Here is a 24636-nt window from a genome sequence, read left to right on the forward strand (position 1 = left end):
ATACACCATAAACGAATCTTTCCCAGGCAGGTTTACTTTAACTATCTTCTTCTTGCATAAAATTTCGGCATCATTGGCGCTAAGCCAATCCATTCCCAGAATGACATCGAAACCATTAAGTTCGATAGGCAATAATTCCTCGTGAAACTTATTCCCATTAAGGTCGATTAAGATGTTTTTCATATGATAGCTAACAGGTACAAACTAGCCACTAGCTACTTCGACTAATAAAGCATTATCTAGTCTATCAACAGGCAAAGCTAGCTTTCTACCAAACTCATGCGAAATAAAGGAGTAGTTGGCTCCAGAATCAAACAAAATTTGAGCAGGTAATTCGTTTACGAGAAAGGTACCTGAAGCAACATCAGCTTCATCTTTAGCAGCCTCAAGTGTCATCTGGAAGGCTCTCGCCTTCGGCTTTGGTGGAATGTTGGGCTTTGCTGCCTCCTTCTTCTTTGGACAGTCTATCAAAATATGCCCCTCTTCATTACAACTAAAACACATCCTTTTGTTGTTCGGACATTCATTGGCAAAATGTCCGACCTTTCCACACTTGTAGCAGGTTACATCCTCGCTACATTTCCCAAAGTGCTTTTTCTTACACTTATCACACCACTTTGCTTCGCCTCCTTTTCCTCCAAACTTTTTCGAATCAGATTTCAAAAATTTGCCTTTCTTACCGATACAAGATGTTCCCTCAAACTATCTTTTCTCACCAACCTCAACCTTGTCGGTTGTTCTTCCCTTAATCATGTTCTCAATAGACTTGGCAGCCCAGATAGCTGCCTCTAGAGTAAGTGCCTGACGTACTGGCACCTCATACTCCCATGGGAGTCCCTTCGCATACCGATCCACCTTTGTCAGCTTATCTGGAACGATGCGGAAAGCAAACTCCATCTTATCGGTGAAGTTATTGGTGTATTCATCAACTGACATGCTGCCTTTCGTCAATGCCAAAAACTTGTTCTCCAACTCCAACAAATTTTGGGCCGAGCAGAACTTGCGCTTGAACTGCACCAAGAACTCTGCCCATGACAATTGCAGTGGCTCATTAGGGCTTAACGTCTTCCCTAGAGTGTTCCACCAACGTACGGATCCACCTCAGAACTGACGCACTGCATAGATAATCTGCAACTTGCCTATGCAGCCACAAGTCATAAAGGCCAATTCCATTTCGGAGATCCAATCCATAACCTCAATCGGATCCTCCTTTCCATTGAAGGTCGATGGTTTGCAAGTTAGAAAGTCCTTGTACTTGCATCCTATTCCATCATTCCTTCCATAATGGTTGTGTTGCCTAAGTATCGGTGGGTTGGCTTGACCAACAGACCCACTGAAGTTTCCACCTTCCGAGTGCCCTTCATTTAATTCAGGCTCTTCCACACGAATTGACCGTTCTTCACGATTCTGTTGAAGCAACCGTCTACTTTCATCCATCTGACGATCCAACATCGCCTGAATCATCATTTGCACACCAGCCATGGTTATTGGCTCAGGTGCTGCTGCTACGACAGGTATTTGTTCAATCACTGGTGGTTGATTCTTATTTTCATCAGCATTTCCAACTCCAATTCTTGTTCTCACCATTTTGATCTACACACTGAATAAGGTGAAATTAGATCCTCAATCACGATAGATATTCAAATCATCCTTATCACTCCGAAACATTTACATGCTAGTTCTAATATCGTAGACGTACGATTAGAATCCTACATACATAAGGTTTCTAGATCCGGTCGGCAACAGACCATAGATCCGAACAAATAATATCATATATGGCAACATATAACATTTAGCACATAAAGCATTTTAGGCAACTTCCCTAAAATAAACTAGTGCTCGTGTCTAAAACACAACAGACACACATCTCAAAATTTCACTTAGCATTCTAAGTTTATGTCTAGAAATCCTACAAATTCCTAGTTCGCTTAAACTAATGCTCTGATACCAACTGTGACATCTTCAAAATCTCGGCCAGAAAAGACCGATTTTCATTTATGCTTTTAAAATATTTTCAGAGTAAATCCTTTTGATTTGAAAGAGTTGCAGAATTTGTTCCCAAAAACAAAACATGATAAAACAATGTTTACTAAAGCATTTCTTAAAAGAAATGTATTTTCATTATAATCAAAACTCGGGGTGTCATGTTCCGATACAGACCAATAAGCATAAACGATAACATTACAAGTTATGCCCTTGCGCCACTTCCTGTAATACAAATAAAACTGAGTGGGTCAGGCTTGGGAGCCTGGTGAGCATATAGGGTTTTCAACCCATAATAAATAATCATATTTAATTTTCAGCAACCAATAATTACCCAATAACCCATTCCCGTTATTCTCACTTTATGTCCCTAAAACAACTAACATAAGGGACCTAGTCTAAGAATATTTCATCGGGGCGACAACACATGCTTCGGGGGTACCTCAGCAATATAAGTCAAATAAGGCAACCATGAGGGGGATGGAGTACAGCGAATGAACACCTAAGTTCATTAACACCTACAGGTGGCGAACCTGCTAATGTTTCCACAAGACTATCTAGAAAAGTATGTGGTCGTCATCTAAACTCCGCTAGATGACTAAATCAAACAAAAACAAGGCCTCTCATCTGTTTACTACACACCAACTATCTACCCATGTGCTACCCAACATATTAGTAGATAAAAATATACATTTTAAAAACCTGTATAACATGGTTTAATCAACACATATTTCACATAACAGATGAGGCACACACACACATAACACATATCTCATAAGGAATAAATCATATCTATGAGTTAGAAGAAAGTGAATACACATTCACACATATAAACAACAATATACATAATACACTCAAACCATACTTGGATTATTATCGTGTTTATGAAAGGTAGTATACACTCACTTGATCAGAAGATGATCGGACAGCACTACGACTTGTAGAAGTAAAAATCCTCAGCAGATCTGGAAGATCTCTTCAAAAATCGAACTTCTCGCGGGCAGAGCTTCGGCTCGGGAACCGCACTTCTCGGGATCTTTGGGATCTCGGGACTTGCTTCGGGGTTCGAGAATAATACCAGGGCTTCGGGGTACTTCTGGCTTGCAAAACGATGCAAAACGGGAGAAAGAAGAGAGAAAATAGCAAAAGAACTCGGCTGCCCTCGGATCCTATTTATAGGAGGCTGGAGCCTCGGAGTACGCGGGGCGTACGCCTGTACGCGGGGCGTATAGGTCCGAAATCGTCATGGCGTTCATCATCCGAAGCCACTTGCTGCGAGGGTCGTCATGCTTCGCTGTACGCGGGGCGTACTTCGGATCGGATCGCTGACTCCCCTTCGGATAATGCCGAATTTTCCATTTAAAATTAAATACAAAATATTTAATAAACTTCTGAAATTCATATCTTCTTCATACGAACTCCGTTTTCGACGTTCTTTATATCCACGCGAAGGTGAGGCTACGTTCTACAACTTTCGTTTAGACTCCGTCGGCTAATTTTAACTTTATTTATATTATTTATTTTTAATAGGCCGAGACAGAAAAACTTCGTTATAAATTCATAACTTCTTCGTTTGACGTCCGTTCTCGCCTAACTTTTTATCGCTTTGATACCAACAACGAGACCTTCGATCCTCGTTTAGATTGCTTCAGCTAAAAACCCCTCGATCTCAAATCGAGTATAACAGGCTGCATACCGCTAAGCCGAAACTTCGATAAATCATAACTTCCTCATACGAAGTCAGATTTGGGCGTTCTATATATATTTGGAAACCTCGTTTCAACTACTACAACATTATTCAAAGATATCAAGTTTATTTTACACTTAAATTTTGACGCTTATTTTTATTCTTAATTAATCAAACCACATAATTAAGCAATTAAGCACAAAACACACAATACTCAAATAATACAATCTTATTATTTCAAAACAGGTTACAAAGGTTAACCTAGACCATTACATTGCTAAAAATGGCAAGCCCGGAAACACAGGCGTTACAATATTACATGTACACATCTTAACACATATTGAACCTTATCTGATTCGCTCATTGTATATATTAGCAAATACCTCTAACACGTATTTCAGACAATAACAACTACTTCACATACATATGTATATTTCATATTATAATCAATACTCGTATTTAAAATCACGTTCCTAAAAGGGACTATACACATGATACCTTATCGAATGAATACGTAGTTCTTAAATACATAATCCGTACTCCCGGATCTTAAATTTTCCTCATTACCTAATCCTTATTCCCGGATCTAAAACTAACCTCTTGATCTGATCCATACTCTCGGATCTAAAACTAACCTCCTGATCTGATCCATACATCCAGATCTAAAAGTAACCTCCTGATCTGATCGATACATCCTGATATAAAACCAGTTTATCTCTTTATCCTTTTATCTCATGGTCCAACCCATCTTTTATCACCTACCAACAACCTCTTCTACTTATGTTCTACCCAACATATTTTTGGATACAAAATACATATATAGTTTAACTCATTAAAACTTATATAATTCATCCATTCCACAATCATCTCAAATAAACAACAATATATTATACACATAGCACGTATTTCGTAGCAAATACATAATATTTATGTGTTAGATGAAAGTGACCACACACTCACTTGATTAGAAGATGATCGGATAACACTACGACTTGTAGAATTAGTATTCTTCGATAGATCTGGAAGATCTTCACAAAAATTGGCTTCTCGCGGGAAGAGCTTCGGCTCGAGAATCTCACTTCTCGGAATCTTCGGGGCTTCGGGACTTGCTTCGGGTCTCAGGAATGATACCAAGGCTTCGGGATATTTTTTGCACGAAAAACGAGGTAAACGGGAGAGAGAGAAGAGAAGTTGAGCAAAAGAATCATCTGCCCTCGACTTTCTTTTATAGGGGGCTGAAACCCCGAATTACGCTGGTCGTAATTCTATGTTACGCTGGGCGTAACCCGGATAAGTCCGGTGACTCCCCCCCTGATATTATCGGATTTTATAATTAAATTAAATACTTTAATTATTTAATAAACTTCAAAAATTCATATCTTCCTCATACGAACTCCGTTTTTGACGTTCTTTATATCCACGCGTAGGTGAGACAATGCTCTACAACTTTCATTTAAACTCCATCGACAAATTTTGAATTTATTTTTATTATATTATTTTAGTAGGCCGGGACAGGAAAACTCCGTTATAAAATCATAACTTCTTCATCCGACGTTCGTTTTCGCCTATCATTTTATCGTTTCACTACAATTAACGAGATCTCTGATTCTCGTTTAGATTGTTTCGGCTAAAAACCGCTCGGTCTCAAATCGAGTATTCGACTTGTCATAACTTCTTCGTTATAACTCGGATTTTGGTGTTCTTTATATGTACGGAATCCTTGTAGCATATACTACAACTTAGTTAAGATTATTCCTTCAAAATAATCTTCCATCAAAAAGTCATTTTTGACGCTTAAGGTCTCTAAATTGAATAGCCTGATCTACGGGCGTTATAATTATCTCCCCCTTAGGATGATTACATCCCGAAATCATCAACCAAATAGGACTTGCATAATGATTCCACACATTATTTCTTCATCCTAGGTAATTATCGTAACTTCTTTGTTTCCTTGTAAGAGTATTTAACTCTATGGCTTTCTTGACCGCAGATGATGCCAAATCTTGTATCTGCTTATTGTACCATGTTGTACTTTTCAATCGTAACCTTTGAGTTACCAAATAAGTCCTTATTGTGGACTCCTTCTTCTTAGGATAAATACTTTCCTTTATCTATTGTAACATATCGATGGGTAATGTTCTAATGACCTGTCATCGCATGATGCAACGCTTTGACTCAAGTCTCTTAGAGTCAAATTCCAGAATGGAATATACCTTCCTTCATATTCTAATGTGATATAATCACATTTCAGCATGTAGCATTTGTACCTGCAAACTTCTTTTAACAACAAGTGCGATACTATCAATCTCGTTAATTTCAACCTTCTGACTTACATCAGATGTTAATTCGAACTTAGTTCTCTGAACCACGTAACATACCCACCGTAGTCAGACTCAATTTGAATATGACCACTAGGGTCGGAATAACAATCATCTTACTATTCACTACCGAAACAAAGGTAATGACACACTTGAACAAAATGGAATCAATTACTAGCTTCTTGGTAACCTTGTGACTTTCCCTGATCCAAGTGCGAGTCCTGTGCTTCCGGTAGTATATGCATCTACTACCTTTCACACCTACTCATACTCGTCCCAAGTATTGTCCCGCAGTCGACCAAGTCACCATACAAGAAAATCACAAAACAATTTAACACATACGAATGTGTCCAAATAATCGTAAACAATTTCCCTAGACTCTACTAGGACTTCTTCATTGCTCAATCTTCAATCATCAATTCTACTTCAACTCAATTGGTGATGAAAATATCAGACGATGAGACAACTTCATGAATTTCATCAATCGTTCCATCATCCTGCCAATCGAAGGTGTACCTCAGACGTACCGTACTCCTCTAAACGTAGTGTTATTTTATAAGACATATTCTAAAGGCAAGATACCACTCTTACGATATCTCCCGATAGGTGTCATTCACTATCATAAGCCTTTTCATTTCCTCTATTTACTCAATGCTCTACGAGTCTTCACCATGACCTTTTGTGCACCCAAGCGGACATTCGATGTACCAAGCGAGAACTAAAGATAGGAATGCTTCATTTACGATAAAAGTATAAATCTCCTTATCGCTCCGAAACGTTTACATGCTAGTTCTAATATTGTAGTCATACACTTAGAATCCTACACACATAAGGTTTCCAGATCCGATCTACAACAGACCATACATCCGAACAATTAATAGCATCAAAATAGTTATCACAAAAACGATTTAGCACATAAAAGCATTTAAGGGATCATTCCTAAAATAACTAGTGCTTGTGTCAATTTAGGTGTACTACCTAACATATTTTAGACACACTCCTCACAATCATTACTTAGCATTCTAAGTTTAAGTCTAGAAATTTCCTACAAATTCGTAGTTCGCTTAAACTAATGCTCTGATACCAACTGTGACATCCCCATTTTCACGACCAGAAAAGACAGATTTGTTTATGCTTTGTTTTATAAAATCAGAGTAATCTTTTAAAGAAACAGTTGCGGAAGTTGTTCCCAAAACAAAATATGATAAAAATTATCAAAGCATTTCTTTAAACAAATGTATTTTCATTACATAACAAAATCTCAGGAGGTCATGTTCAATACAAACCAAAAGCATAAACAGAAAAAAAAATAGACCTTACAACAGTTATTCATAACTACTGACCTATAATCCAAAATCTCTCGTCGAGTCCACCAACTTGTATTCTTGTGCCATTACCTGTAATGCAAAGAAAACTGACTGGGTTAGGCTTGGGAGCTTCGTGAGCACATAGGGTTTTCAACCCACAATAATATAATTATTATATTTAATTATCAAACAATCAATTCAATTACCCACCCCCATTATCTCTATTTATTTTTAAAGATTTATCCTAAGAACCGATTACCCTTCTCCCATTCATTCCTAAGGATTGCCCTAAGGAACTGGCACAAAGTCTAGTGCTGCCAAGGTTCTTAGATTACCTCTGGTGAACACGCAATTCACAATAATTAACGAAAACCTAGTTCAATAACACCTAATGAACACTTAGTTTCAATATTACCCAATGAACACCTAGTTCACAAACACTTAATGAACACTTAGTTCAAATATTACCCAATGAACACCTAGTTCACAAACACTTAATGAACACTTAGTTCGAATATCCCTAATGAACACTAAGTTCAAGTATCTAGTGAACACTTAGTTTGAATATCCCTGGTGAACCCAATCACCTAAGGAACACAGAGTATGAGAGCTCTTAGTTCACACAGCGTGATAATAAAGTATATCTCGACCCTGGAAAACCACTAATATTGTAAACACATATAAATTATATTTCTAAAACAATATATCCCATCTCGTCGATCCCCATATACTGACCCTATACAATGATCTTACGAGATCTAGCCTAAGGAATCGATATGAACCACAAACTGACGAAGCTGCTTCGGAAATTCCCGGGCGAGAAACGAGGACCAGTAAAGACATCAAATGAGGGGAATAGAATAAGTTCACGACGAACCTTCATTCGTAAAAGAAAGGACCACAAGATAATTAAGTCAGGGGTAGTTATCCAGATAACAATGCCTAGGTGTGGTCCGACTATCATGAGGTATTATACCCCCAGACTCTACCTATCCCAGCATCGAACTTTGCCTAGCAGTGGGCTAAATACATGAGGTATTTCACCCCCAGACGCACCCTATCCAACAATATAACACCAGACATACCTAGCAGTGGTCTATTATCGACACACTTTACTAGGTAGTCTACGAAGTTCCCTTAATTACTTCGTGAAAGAAAACGCTGACATATGAAGCTCGGTCGATCACCTCATAAAAGAAACGCTGACTCCAAAGCTCTGTCAAAATAAAAGTATGGGGAAATACTACTAGAGTACTCCCGTACGCTCCCGTAACCGACACACAAAATTGTCAAAAAGACTTTGTACATGATAGTACTTCTGGCACATTATAGTACTCTGATATGCGAAAGAATCGTACCCGAGAACATAATAGTACCCTGGCACAAGCAACACCCAAGACACAAAGCATTGAAAAAGACTTCGTACATAAAATGTACTTATGTACGTAGGACGTACTCCATCAATCATCAATATCACCCCACACACACTCTTAATAAGAGACTACCCAAATTCCAATCTTAATTGAACTAAACATCCCATTTAAGTCTTAACCCATAACTAGGCAAACCTACAATGTTTATAATCAATTTTTGATACTATTTCCGTTTAGGATACGCTAACTAGTGAATACTTAACACAAGGTTATAAGTAATAGTATCATATATACACATCTTAACACATATTGAACCTTATCTGATTCGCATGTTGTATATTATCAAATATATCTAACACGTATTTCGGATAATGACAAATACTTCACATACATATGTATATTTCATATTATAATCAATACTCGTATTTAAAATCATGTTCCTAAAAGGGACTATACACATGATACCTTATCGAATGAATACGTAGTTCTAAAATACATAATCCATACTCTCGGATCTTAAATTTTTCTCATTACCTAATCCATATTCCCGGATCTAAAACTAACCTCTTGATCTAATCCATACTCTTGGATCTAAAACTAACCTCTTGATCTGATCCATACTCTCGAATATAAAACTAACCTCTTGATCCGATCCATACATCCAGATCTAAAACTAAACTCCTGATCTGATCCATACATCCAGATCTGAAACAAGTTTATCTCTTTATCCTTTTATCTCATGGTCCAACGCATCTTTTATCACCTACCAACAACCTCATCTACTCATGTTCTACCCAACATATTTTTGGATACAAAATACATATATAGTTTAACTCATTAAAACTTATATAATTCATCCATTCCACAATCATCTCAAATAAACAATAATATATTATACACATAGCACATACTTCATAGAAAATACTTAATATTTATGTGTTAGATGAAAGTGACCACACACTCACTTGATTAGAAGATGATCGGATAACACTACGACTTGTAGAATTAGTATTCTTCGATAGATCTGGAAGATCTTCACAAAAATTGGCTTCTCGCAGGCAGAGCTTCGGCTCGAGAATCTCACTTCTTGGAATCTTCGGGGCTTCAGGACATGCTTTCGGGTCTTAGGAATGATACCAAGGCTTCGGGATATTTCTTTTACGAAAAACGAGGTAAAGCGGGAGAGAGAGAAGAGAAATTGAGCAAAAGAATCATCTGCCCTCGACTTCCTTTTATAGGGGGCTGAAACCCCGAATTACGCTGGACGTAATTCTATGTTACGCTGGGCGTAACCCGGATAAGTCCGGTGACTCCCCTCCTGGATAATATCGGATTTTATAATCAAATTAAATACTTTAATTATTTAATAAACTTCAAAAATTCATATCTTCCTCATACAAACTCCGTTTTTGACGTTCTTTATATCCACGCGTAGGTGAGACAACGCTCTACAACGTTCGTTTAGAATCCGTCGGCTAATTTTGAATTAATTTTATTTTATTATTTTAGTAGGCCTGGATAGGAAAACTCCATTATAAATTCATAACTTCTTCATCCGACGTCCGTTTTCGCCTATGTTTTTATCATTTCACTACAATTAACGAGATCTCCGATTCTCGTTTATATTGTTTCGGCTAAAAACCGCTCGGTTTCAAATCGAGTATTCGGGCTGCATACTGCTAAGTCGAAACTTCAGATAATCATAACTTCCTCATACGAAGTCAGATTTCGACATTCTTTTTATGCATGCTCTCGGTTTAACATATTCTACGACTTTCATTTAGGTCGCTAAGGCCAAATATCGCTCTAACATAAATTCACTATTTACGTCGCCCTGTGCCGTGCCGGTTCTGTCGCGAAACTTCGACATGTCATAACTTCCTCGTTATAACTCGGATTTTGGTGTTCTTTATATGTATGAAATCCTTGTAGCATATACTACAACTTATTTAAGATTATACCCTCAAGATAATCTTCCATCAAAAAGTCATTTTTGATTCTTAACGTCTCTAAATTGACTAGCCCTGATCTGCGGGTGTTACATATAACTTTTCGGTGTGATAAGGAGATTTATACGGTTGTCGTAAATAAAGCTTTCCCTATCTTCATTCTCATCGTTGTACACTAAACATCTGCTAGAGTGTATAGATCGAAATGGTGAGAACTCTCAGCGGATTAGCAGGAGTAGAAGTTGCACCCAAGAAAATCATGATGGTAGGAGTACAAGTAATGATACAAATAATTTTGGATCGTCATATGGAAGAAACAAGGCGTCTACTTCAACAGAATATGGATGAACCTACTGTGCTTATTATGCAACCTGAACTAAATGGAGAACGATGGATGAAAGAAATTATAGTAGAACCGTTAGTCAAGCCGAATCACAAGTGGTTAGAAAGAAATAACCAAAATGAAGGAATTGAAAGGAAAGAAAGCAAGTATAAACACTTTACGACTTGCAAACCATCAAACTTTACTGGGAAAGACAATTTAATCACAATAATGGATTGGATTTCCGAGATGGAGCTAGCTTTCATAACATGTGGTTGCAAAGGCAAGCTACAAACCACTTATGATGGGCGTCATTTTAGGGGTTGGGTTGTTCGTTGGTGGAACACTTTGGGAAAGATCATAAGCCCTAATAAGCATCTACAACTAACATGGGCAGAATTCTTGGTACAATTTAAATGCAAGTTCTGCTAAACCCAAAATATGGTAGAGCTGGAAAACCAGTTTCTGACGTTGATAAAGGGCGATATGTCCATTGATGAGTATACCAATGCCTTCACGAACAAGATGGAGTTTGTTTTGCACATTGCCCCTAACGAGGTAACAAAAATCGATAAGTATACAAATGGACTACCATGGGAGTACATTGTGCCAATATGCCAGGAACCTACTCTTGAGGCGGCCATCTGGGCAGCTAAGTCTGTTGAAGAAATGATCAAAGACAGAACCGCCAGCAAGGTTGAAGTATCGAGAAGAGGAAGTTTGAGGGATCTTCAAAGTCTAGCATGAACATCATGTTCTCAAAGTCTGCAAGCGGAGGAGGTGAAGAAAAATGGTGTGAGAAGTGCAAAAAGAAACACTCTGAAAAATATGGCGAGGAGGTGACTTGTTTCAAGTGTGGGAAGATTGGGCATTATGCCAATGAGTGTACATTCAACAAGAGGGCGTGTTACGGATGTAATGAAGAAAGGCGTATTTCTGGAGACTGCCCGAAATAAAAATAAAGCAGGAAGACCGAATGTGCCACTAAAACCAAAGGCAAGAACATTCTAGATGATCGTTAATGAAGCAGGTGACAATGCAAGGAATCAGGAGTAAGGATCTATATATCCGAATATCGAGAAATAAAGTAGCCAGATAGATAGTATCATGTGGTGTAGCCTGACATAAGTGGCATAGGGTAGTGTGAAATTGACTATCTATGTAATCTTTTCAAGAAATAATATAAACCTTATTTATGTTATCCAATGTCACACCCCCAAACCAGAACGGCATAATCGTTCGAGGGTGGATGACTTCATGTAGTATCAAAACATTTGAGTAAATACTAAAGAAAGCAAACACAACCATCATAAATATAATTTAAAAAGTTACATTTTTGATACTACATGATGCAACCGCCGGTTTGCCGAGTCACTTTTGGTTCCCAGAATCTTTTGACAGGGAGAGCGTTTAGTATGGGATCTAGCCATCATATTATACCTTAATAACCAATTAAGGCAATCAGTACAATAGTAGTTATTATAACATAATACTACAATACTTCATTATTTTCCCCATTACCTCTACTTTGTGATCATTTCACATAAACAGTAATGTAAAAACTATATTTTATTAAATGATAGTCACCTTTGGGAGGAATACTCACTTTTACAATGAACAAACATACAGTACATTGATGTCTTGGTTGAAGGCACCTGTTAGTAGAAAATATAGAATTTTCTATGACATACAAACATTTACAAACTTATACATTCAAACACTTACAAACATTTTTCATACAAACAACGAAACTAAGATACTTATGAACTCGCCAGCTTTGATGCTGATAAACTCTTTCAAAATAAATTGTATTCTTAGGTCATCAGAAGACAGGTACCGAGGCCAACATTTGAGAAGATGGAGCGCATTTAAGACTCGTCTTTTATGTTGATTCATATTTTCGTGTCTTAAAAACTATATAGAACACACTTGTATTAAAATACATTATTAATGCAATGGATAATGTTGTTTGCTTGTTTACTATTATTTTGTGTTGTCATATTGTACATGACATCCTCCGACCCAGAACGTTTCCGCCGTTCCAGTTTTGGGGTGTGAAAGATTGGTATCAGAACATTGTTTATAATGAATTGAATATATCAACCCATAAAAGATATACAAACTATAAACACAATGGGATTAAAATACTCTAACCAAGAGTTTATACTTTTAAATAACAAAACATTTAACTAAGTATACCTACCTGCATTCATACTAAAATCAGTGTCACTAGGACAGAACAAAAGTATTACGATTGTTGAATATCACAAGTAGGCTTGGGGATGTATGGTCAGTTCTGGGAGTGGCATAGCGTGATCAACAATGTTGGTCGGAGATGTGATTAGCATATGCCCAGGAATGGTTGTGATATGGCAACAAGTCTAAAAACTTACCAACACTACTACAATGATAACATTAGAACAGAACATAAACCTAAAATACTATAGGAGTATTTTGTGTTACTAAAATTCTTATCTGAGAACTAAAAAGGTCTTCATTAGTAGGTCAATAATTGTTAAGTGAATACGCTATGGTTATATGTAACTAGGATGTCATAGACTTAGAATTTGTGACCTTTTCTTTACTCCCTATTCCTTGTGGATTTGGAGTTAGGGTCACTTATTCGAAGGTCTATCCTATTTTGATTTCATATAACTGGTATGCACTATACAAGTATTAATGTAATTGATAAAGATCATCTTATAATTATGTAATTAGTACGTCTATTAATTAATTCTCTATCCCTATTCTTGCGTAGATAACATGGCTGGATTCCATCCCCACGGCGACCCACACTTCCAAACGAAGGCAATGTTGGATGGATTGAAGAAGAGCCAAAATATGATCATCCAATACTTTTGGATGATCACCATACTGAGGGCTTTTCTGATGGTTCTGACTCTGAGCCTGAAGTCAACAACCTACCTCTTGTGGCTCCCGTTCCAAACGCTAACCCTCGTCCGACTTTTCAACGCCCGACGCTTGCATGGGTAGAATTCTTGGAGACATTGAGCGAAGAGCAGAATCAACCCATGCCATTTAATGGAGACCGAAGCTTTTATAACCTGAGCGAAAGAGGCTCAGCAGACAGAGTTCTACCAATCATGTTCCGTAGAATTGCCCGCAACAAAATCCAGGGCAGGATAACTCTCAATCGCATCATGGAGGTTGATAGCAATGCAAGAATGCATACCATCCGCACCATTCATCTTGAAGATGCTTGTGAGAGCTCTAGGAGGGACCAAGAGGCCCTACTACAAGAAGTAGCTGAAACTCGAGCCGAATTCATGGAGCTCCGAGTACGCCAGAGGGTGTACGAAAGACACCTACTTGATATGAAGCACCAACTGGCTGAACTAAGGGTTCACCCGAGGGATAACCATCAACAGTAGGAAATACTCTACCTATCTTCCTTTGGTATAAGGAATCATTTTTCCTATCTATGCCCCATGTAGTACTTTTCTGTATAACTATCCATATACTATAAGTACTTTTTAGTTAGGCCTTTATGCTGTCAAAACTTTTCTACTTCGGATATGATGTAAGTCCTACTCCAAAGTCAATTTTTCTCGAACTTATTACATCCTAAATATCAATGATATTAACAGACGGTTAATCCCTGTGACAATCCTTGTCCAAACTCTTTCATTCTACTATCAATAGAATTCTATCTAAAACTTATTTTCGCCAAATTATTGAGTTGTGGTAATTTAACTCAAGGATCACTTCCAATTCTTGTCGAGGTTGGATCATGTTATCCATCAACCAATGAAAGTCTAGCTTGAAATATCAATCGTCTAGTGACCATTCTATAAGCTTACTTCAACACTTTTCCAGTAATGCATCATAGGGATATAGGTCAAACCACCGAGAACAGTTTAACAAAACGAAAAAGTTAATTTACGTAAAAGAGTAGAATACATCTAGATTCAACCCTAAAACATTCACGAAATCCTTTTCTTTTGTATAAACAGAATCATGTCGTTATCCGAAAATAGTCAGCCAATCGGCGAAACCCCGATCCTCCATATAGACGTCGCTACATTCCAAGGTGATGTTACAACTGATGTGACCGCTGTCATGGCACAATTCCAATCCAACATACCGAACGAAATTAAAGGCAATATCAACCCCTCAGGGCGAAGTAACATCCAAGGAAACCAACGAAGGCGAACCCAGGCGGACATCCTAACCCATAAACCAAAGGGAAAGAAACGAATATTTTGGGATAACAAAAATGGTAAAACATCTCAAAAGGTATCCAAGAGAAAACAATCAAGGCCGACATTTGCATCCACGACGACTATTACCCATATCCATGCAAAGCGTTATGCTGAAAATCTACCCAAATGCTCAAAGTGTAGTTTCCATCACCTGGGTGCATGTCGAGTGTAACATTGTCAAAGATGCAACAAGAACGGGTACACTACCCGTTCCTGCAGAACTCGTATCCAACACTTTACTTCAACCACCAATGTCGAAATTAGTCGTATATGTCACATATGTGGTGAGATAGGACATCTCAAGAAGGATTTTCCAATAACAAAGAACTCTGGCGAGACGGGAAGATACTAAGGATCACTGTCACAGTAGAGGCTACTCCGGACCCACATTGAAATATTAGGGCGTTTCAATATAGTGGTCTTATAAACCGTTAAAAACTAGTGCAACTCGAGTCTTAACTTTTGCGAGATCCCGTCAGTCAAGGGACTCTCGTGTTGCGTACACTTGCTTTTTGTAGTATACCTTGGTCGCAGCAGTGGTTTCATAGATAAAACTAAAATACCGAAACTCTATCAATTTTACACCAATATGTTTTGTAACACCTTTATGAACTAGTCTAATGCCTCTTCTTCCAAGTAGTCCGACATTATCATGTAACTTGAGTCAATTCGATCCTCACAATGCCAGTCTCGTGCAAAAATACTTTTCCCCATAATCGCCTTTCTATCGAAGTCGTCATTCCAAAACTCCAAGGTACTCGTGCGTAGAGTATATTTTTTTCGTATCCTTCCCAAAGGAACCTCAGCAAACCTCCCCGGTATACCGCTCGTACAGTACGTCAAGTTCCATCCGACGACCCATATGGTTAATCTATCGTTGAGAAGTGTATATGCAATGGTGGTATATAGTGAAGGTTCTACAGGCTTAGAACTGATGATTCCGCTTTAACTTCTTTTCCTTGTTTGGATGTGAGCTTAGAGAAGAATCATTTATTCGACTACCTTTTAAATCTTAATTATATACGACTCGTATACGCGAAGCTGTGATTGATAAACCAAACATGAACATCAGGACGGAGACTGCTCAAGACTACGAGTGATCGTACTGCCATGCGAATAAACATAGGAACCAAACAAATGCCCTTCCTGCCGATCGGGACAAGAGATACAGATAGAACAGAAGTACTTATCCTTTCTTTAATGTATGAGTAATCGTATTTTATTTTAGATTTACCAGACACCTTTCCAGGAGAACTTCCAGGATTTACCTCTGCTATGTCATGTCGAGTTCATAATCGACTAAATTCCACGGGATACCCCAGTAGCCAAATCTTCCTACCATCTAGCACCTACAGAGATGCAAGAACTGTCCGGTCAACTTAACGAACTGCTCAACAAGGGCTTTGTAAGACCAAGCTTTTCATCCTGGCGAGCTCCGGTCTTGTTCCTCAAGAAGAAAAACGGATCGTTTCGTATGTGCATCGACAATAGAGAAGGTAATTGAGAAATTCTATAAATGTAAGTTTTGGATTCGAAGAATCGAATTCCTGGGCCACGTTGTTAGTGAAGAGGGAATTCCTGTGGACCCTTCCAAAATCAAAGCCATTGACAACTAGTCAGCACCGAAGATGCCTACAGAAATTCGCCAATTTCTAGGTCTCACTGGCTACTATCGTAGGTTCATTTAGAACTTCTCTCAAATTAAGAAACACCTTACGACTTTGACCCAGAAGGGCGTGGTCTTTGACTGGGAAGAGAAAACATTCCAAATGCAAAAGCGAGGCTTATGCACCGCACCGATACTATCCTTCCCAGGAGGAATAGAGGACTTCGTGGTCTATTGCGATGCATCCAATCAAGGGCTCAATTGTATTCTGATGCAACGAGGTAAGGTCATTGTCTATGCCTCAAGACAACTGAAGACACATGAGGTGAACTACACCACACACGATCTCGAGTTAGGAGCAGTTGTGTTTGCTCTAAAGATCTGGAGGCACTACCTGTAAGGTACAAAAAGCACAATCTTTACAAACCACAAAAGCCTACAACACATATTCAACCAGAAGGAAATCAATATGAGAAAACGACGATGGGTCGAACTACTCAATGACTACGAATGCGAAATTCGTTATCATCCGAGTAAAGCCAACATAGGAGTAGAAGCCCTAAGTCGTAAAGAATATTCTGGTCGAAGAGTCAAATCATTGACTATGACTATCCATTTGCATCTGTCCACACAAATCAAAGAGGCTCAATTCGAAGCCTTGAAACCCGAAAATGTGGCAGGTGAATCCTTGCGAGGGATGGAGAACAATTTAAAAGTCAAGGGTGGCGGAGCCTTATACCCCATCGACCGGATCTGGACACCGAAACGTGGTGGCTCCAGAGACTTGGTCATGATAGAGGCGCACAACACTAGATATTCTGTCCACCCGGGTTCAGATAAAATGTATATGGATCTTAGAAAGTTATACTGGTGGCCTAAAATGAAAGCAGAGATTGCTACCTTTGTAAGTAAATGCCTTACTTGCGCAAAGATTAAGGTCAAATACCAGAACCCATCAGGTTTACTTCAACAACCGAAAATACCGGAGTTGAAATGGAAGCGAGAGGATCAACTAAAACTGAAATATCCTCATCTTTTTACTTAGTTATTTGTAACTACTTATTTTCTTAAATTCTAATTTCGGGACGAAATTCCCTCTAACGGGGGGATGATGTGACAACCCGAAATTTCTATTTGTACAAACCCTACAGTCAAGCACTTCAATAAAAAGTCAAACTTATTTCTGCTAATTTTTAGCTTGGTTTAGAGTCCATTTGGTTGTTCTAATCTTAATTCATCAAAAGAACAAATGAAAGGAAGTACCTTCTAGGGTTTATGGTGCATCAATCAAACATTAAACACCATAACGTGGTGTTTACGTCCAAACTTTCGGAGTTTGCACCGTAAACTCCACTTAGGCCGTGAACTCATGCTATAAGCATGAATTTACTCCTTTCCTCCTTCATTTCTTACCTTCCAAGCTCAAGAATCCTTCATTTCTCTCTCAAGTATCATAAGTCTTCATCTAAATCTTCCAAAAATGTAAGAATTTATTCTCTTGATTTGTTGTTATAACTCTTCATCTAGTAGTTATACATGATTTCATCCAAGAAATCCTTTCATTTTGATAGATCATCAAGTGTTCTTCATTTCTCCAAGAACACCAGGAACACACACTAGTGTTCTTTGTCCTTAAACACTCTTACAAGCTTCCTATAAGTAAGTACACTCCTCTTAACTATTTATATGCTTAGATTACATGTTAAACCATTGAAAACACCAAGAAAACTCAAGAACATATGGGTTTACGGCCAAGGCAATTTCCTTGGGCTGTAAACACCATAAAGTGGTTCTTATGTGGCACCACTCCTTTCTAATGCTTGAATATTGGTCTAGAAACCTTCCTACATGAACTAAGGGCCTTAAACAACAAAATGGTAGAAGTTACCCTGGGTTTACTGTCGTAAACCCATTAGGACTGCAAACCCTGGGCTGTAAACTCATGGATAGTTGGTCCTTGGGCCATAAACTCTAAAGCAAAGCCATACAACCCTTATATGCAACCCTATGCTCTTATAACACTCGAATCAAATTGTGTTCCACGTTCTAGGGTGTCTTTACTTGCTTAATTAGTGTTATAATAACTAATTAGATACATATATGTGTCTCTATATGTTAAATAGAATCAGTGTGTGTGTTCAAGTTTTCACTTGACACCTAGCAACTTATCCAACACTTTCATCCAAACCACGCACTACAGGTGAGTTCGTACCCCTTAACCAACCTTTTAAGTGTTTTTAAATGCTTTTATTGGGGGGGGGAGGGGATACAAGTTGAATCATTATAGTTATAATATCAATCACATGTGATTTATAACTATCAAACAAATGCATTTGTTATACTTTTAACTGTTTTATCAAACAAACTACTTCAAACTATTTATCAAACTCTTTTATATGTTAAACTCTTTATCAAACTTATTTGTATATGCCAAACTGCATTCACATCATTTTATAAAAATGACATCAAGTCACCAATATTTATCTAAACTTTTCAAAATGTTTTAAAAAACTTATTCTTCAAACTTATGTATATTGTCAAAACCATGTCTAATGCATATATAGTTATATAAGTCAGGTTTGAAGGACTTAGGACTAATAACTCACTTTATTTCTTGTTCCTCGTTTGGATGTGGACCTAGAGTACCCTGTTGTTTATCCGAGTGTCGTTCGATCCTTAGTTATATATTATGTATATATGTATAAGACATAAAGGCTTTTATCTCATTCAAATTCATTCCGTTATACCAACAATTCTACTAGTAAAATATAATAGGTATAGTTTAGGAAGGTACTACTCATTACTTCTAGTACAATGTAACATACAAAGAGTCAGTTCATACATGAGTCAATACATACTATCACGAGAAACTAATAGAATACTATAACGAGAAACTAAGCAAATACTATAACGAGAAACTAAGAGGATAATATAACGAGAAACAAAACATACAATATACTATACCACACAAGAGAACATATAATACTCTAGTACATACAATGTATACACACTATATACTATACAAAAGAACATAGTATGATGAGAGTCAGAGAGAACATACACCACACTAATGCATACAATACAAACTAAGATGCTATAGCATGGAACAACTACAGGATCTAATTATACCAATGAATCACTAACTCATTGTTCTAAACAAAAGGTGATAGTTAAATTAGGTATACATGATCATATGACTTTAGTGTGGACGTACACGATGAAACCGCCGGTTTGCCGAGTCGCGTTTGGTTCCCAAAATCTTTTGACAGGGAGAGTGTTTAGTATGGGATCTAGTCATCACATTATACCTTAATAACCAATTTAAGGTAATCAGTATGGTAGTAGTTATTATAACATAATAGTACAGTACTTCATTATTTTCCCTATTACATCTACTTTGTGATCATTTCACATAAACAGTAATGTAAAAACTATATTTTATTAAATGATAGTCAACTTTGGGAGGAATACTCACTTTTACAATGAACAAACATATAGTACATTGATGTCTTGGTAGAAGGCTAGTTTTAGTAGAAAATAAAGGATTTTCTAGGAGATACAAATATTAACAAACTTATACATTCAAACACTTACAAACATTTTCATACAAACAACGACGCTAAGATACTTATGAACTCACCAGCTTTAATGTTGATAACTCTTTCAAAATAACTTGTATTCTCAGGTGATCAGCAGACAGGTACTGAGGCCAACATTTGAGATGATGGAGCGCATTCAAGACTCATCTTTTATTTTGATTCATAATTTGGTGTCTTATAAACTATACAAAACACACTTGTATTACAATACATTATTAATGCAATGGATGATGTTGTTTTCTTGTTTACTATTATTTTGTGTTGTGATAGTGTACATGACATCCTCCGCCCCATAACGTTTCCGTTGTTCCAGTTTTGGTGTGTGACAGTACGCCAGGATGTCAATTTAAAACACAACTAAGTACTTATATATTTTCCCATTACTTTCATAAAGTGACAGTTCCACTTGATAGTTAACTCAAACTATTTTCGATTCAAGATAGTTATAAGCTAGGGAAGACTTACATCTTTTCAAAAGACAAATAGAACAGTCGGGTCTAGTACATTTAGTAGAAAGGGACCATAATGCTAACCTTATGATTCCTTAATGTATACATCAAGGGATATATATTAATAGGATCCGACAGGTCATAGGATGTGTGTTTTCCGCTTCATTTCCTGTTCCTTGTTTGGTTGTGGGCTTAGAGCAGATTCACCCAGCCTATTATCCATTCGATCTTAATTATGTATATGTTCCGTATACATTAAGACATCATAAGGGGTACTAGGTATGGGTCAAGTCAAAGGACATTAATACAATGCACAGTTTTCTAGTATAAAACATACTTTTCAAATCAGAACTTTTGGTATCCAAATCTAGAAACTTACTAGTAAAGGGTTTAATCCATTTTATTAAACCAGTATAACTTAAAGGACCTTAGGTGGTTAATCCTACAATACCTTAGTTTATACATCAGGGTTATATATAAGTAATACCCAAGAGATAGTTAAATGTGTGTCTTCCACTTCATTCCCTGTTCCTTGTTTGGTTGTGGGCTTAGGGCAGATCCACACAATTAAATATTTGTTCAATAATTAGATTATATATAGTTAGTATAAACTAAGTGATTATAGAAGCAACCACTGTGGTTACTATTTTTATTGTCAGAAATATGGGTTTTCTTAAAGAATCTTTTCATCAAGTATAAAGGAACTATTACAGTTAACTCGGTGAGTACCAAGTGAATACACCAGGGTTATATACAACAATGATCTAACAACCAATGGGATGTGTGCTATCCGGCTCATTTTCTGTACCTTGTTTGGTTGTGGTCTTAGGGAAGATACACACAATCGATTGTTTGTTTACTCTGAGTTTTATATAACTTGTATCCATTTAGTACTCATAGAAAGGATTGTAGAGTCATTTTTTGTGACATCCCCTAATTTCTCAGCCAGAAAAGACCGATTTAATTTATGCTTTTTAAAATAAAATCAGAGAAATCTTTTTGAAAGATGTTGCGGAATTGGTCCCCAAACAAAATATGATAAAAGTTTATCAAAACCCTTCATTAAGAAGGTATATGTTTTCCATATATATATCAAAACCTCGGGATGTCATGTTCCGATACAGATCCAAAAGCATAAACAAGACATTATAAGCCTTTTAACAGTTATTTACAACTACTGGCCTATAATCCAGAAATCTCTCGTTGTCCTCCGACTATGCTCGGGGTCCACTACCTGTAATATAAAAAGCTGAGTGGGTCAGGCTTGGGAGCCTGGTGAGCATATAAGGTTTTCAACCCACAATAATATTAAACTTACTAAGTTCATCAATCAACAATAACCCTGATTACCCGTTCCCGTTATCCTCACTTTATGTCCCTAAACACTTGTCACAAGGGACCTAGCCTAAAGAATATCATCGGGATGGACACTACTGCTAAGGGGTTTCCTCAGCCATACATGTCCTAAAGGCGACCATGAGGGGGATGGAGTACAACGAATGAACACTCTTAGTTCATTAACACCTACAGGTTGCGGACCTGCTAATGTTTCCCACTGGACTGTCTAGAAAGTCCGTGGTCATCATCCAAACTCCGCTAGATGACTGGATCTCAAAACACATCGAGGCCTCTCATCAATTTTATTTTATCACACATCACAATCTACCCATGTTCTACCCAACATATTTGTAGATAAAAATACTTATACAATTTAAAACTTGTATAAAACATCAACACAACAATCACCTCAAATAAATAATTAATATATTTACACATAGCACGTATTATAAGGTAAATACTTCATATCTATGTGTAAAATGAAAGTGACTATACACTCACATGATTTGATGATAATCGGGCAGCAATTCGTTTCCTAAAACGACCGTTTCTAATAAAACTGGGAGTTTTATTGAGAAACCGGGCTTTGTAAAAGTCGGGCTTCGAAACCGAAAAGATAAATTTTCCGGGCTTCTCGGGCACTTCGTGGGGTATTCTGGGCTTTACAATCGATACCGGGGCTTTGCGGGATGTTAATATGAAGAAAATATGGGTTTAGGGGCTAAATATGGCAAAATTCCAAAAATACCCGGGAGGTCTCGCACCCTCCTAATTATAGGGGGAAGCTTCTGATCGGACGGGCCAGGAGGCTTCTGATCCGATGGCTGAGAAGGCTCGCAAAGGGGGAGGCTCGCATGAGGACTGCGCGTGCGAAGGGCCCTCTGGCGGATTGTGATTGGACCGAGGTCTAGGGTCCAAAGTAGGGGGTTCGTGGCGCCTGCGAGGGTTCGGACTCATGAGTCACTGCACACGCGTCGGATGCGAGGCTCGCCACCGAGGCTTCTACGTGTAGTCAGCGGATTGGACCGCAGCTCGGACTCGGAAGGACATGACATGCCTCGCCAGGTGGCTTCGTGACTCAGCAGCCTGGTGACTCAGCAGCTTTGGTGACTCAGCAGGACACGTGTCACATGCGAGGCGAGGGTGACGTGGCAAAGTGTGACTATGAGAAATTTCTCCGTTTTCACGCCAAAACTTCTAAAATCCATAACTTTCGCATACGAGCTCCGTTTTTGACGTTCTTTATATGCACGCGTAACTAAAGTTATGATCTACAACTTCCGTTTAGACTTCGTTGGCTAATTTTGACTTTAAATTTTATATTATTATTTTTAACAGACCGGGACAGGAAATTCGTTAAAAATTCATAACTTCTTCATCCGACGTCCGTTTTCGTCAGACTTTTTACCGTTGTGCTCCTAATGACGAGACCTTCAATTCTCATTTAGGTTGTGTGGGCTAAAAATCGCTCGATCTAAAATTCGAGTTTTTTAGCTGTCTACTGCTATGCTGAAACTTCGAAAAATCATAACTTCCTCATACGAAGTCAGATTTGGGCGTTCTTTTTATCGAACTTCTCGATTTAATGAATACTACAACTTTCGTTTAGATTACTAAGGCTAAAAAGTAGTTTATCAAAAACTCACTTTTTACGACATTCAGCACCGTGCCGGTTTTGTCGCGAAACTTCGACATGTCATAACTTCTTCGTTATAACTCGGATTTTGGTATTCTTTATATCCCCGAAATCCTTGTTTCGACCACTACAACTTTATGTAAAGATATCGGGCTTATATCACACTTTATTTTTGACACCTATTTTTATTCTTAATTAATTAAGCCCTAATAATTAAGCATAAAACACATCATTCACATAATATTCACATAACTCCTTTTCATTTCTTCAAAATGAGTTACAAAGGTTAACCTAGACTATCAACTCAATATAAATGCCTAGGCTAGAAACACGAGTGTTACATTTTTACTTATCTTTCATCAAAACAGGTAATATAGGATTTTCTGGAGGAACTGGCAAACCTTTCTAAACCAAACCTACAACTTACTACAACTTTCTACAACTTACTTACATCACTAAATTCTTATGAACTCATCAACTTAATTGTTGATCAACTCTTTCAAAATAACTTGTGTTCTCAGGAAACTAGTAGACAGGTACTCGCGCCGGGAATTCAGAAGATGGAGCACTATAGCTTCATCTCTTATTTTGTTACTTGCATATTTATTCTATGTTTTGTGAACACATACTTTGTAAACACTTTATTTCTAATGAAATGGTTGTTTATTACTTTGATTACTATGATGCATGTATTGTGTTACTAAACATGACGTCCTCCACCCCAGAATGTTTCCGTCGTTCCGGTTTTGGGGTGTGACAGATTGGTATCAGAGCATTGTTTAAAGTGAACTAAGTGTATCAACCGATAAAAGATATACAACTATAAATACAATGACGCTTAAGTTC

The sequence above is a fragment of the Lactuca serriola genome, chromosome 7 (assembly GCF_051521515.1).
Source record: "Lactuca serriola cultivar US96UC23 chromosome 7, Lser_US96UC23_V15, whole genome shotgun sequence".
NCBI classification, from domain to species: Eukaryota; Viridiplantae; Streptophyta; class Magnoliopsida; order Asterales; family Asteraceae; genus Lactuca; species Lactuca serriola.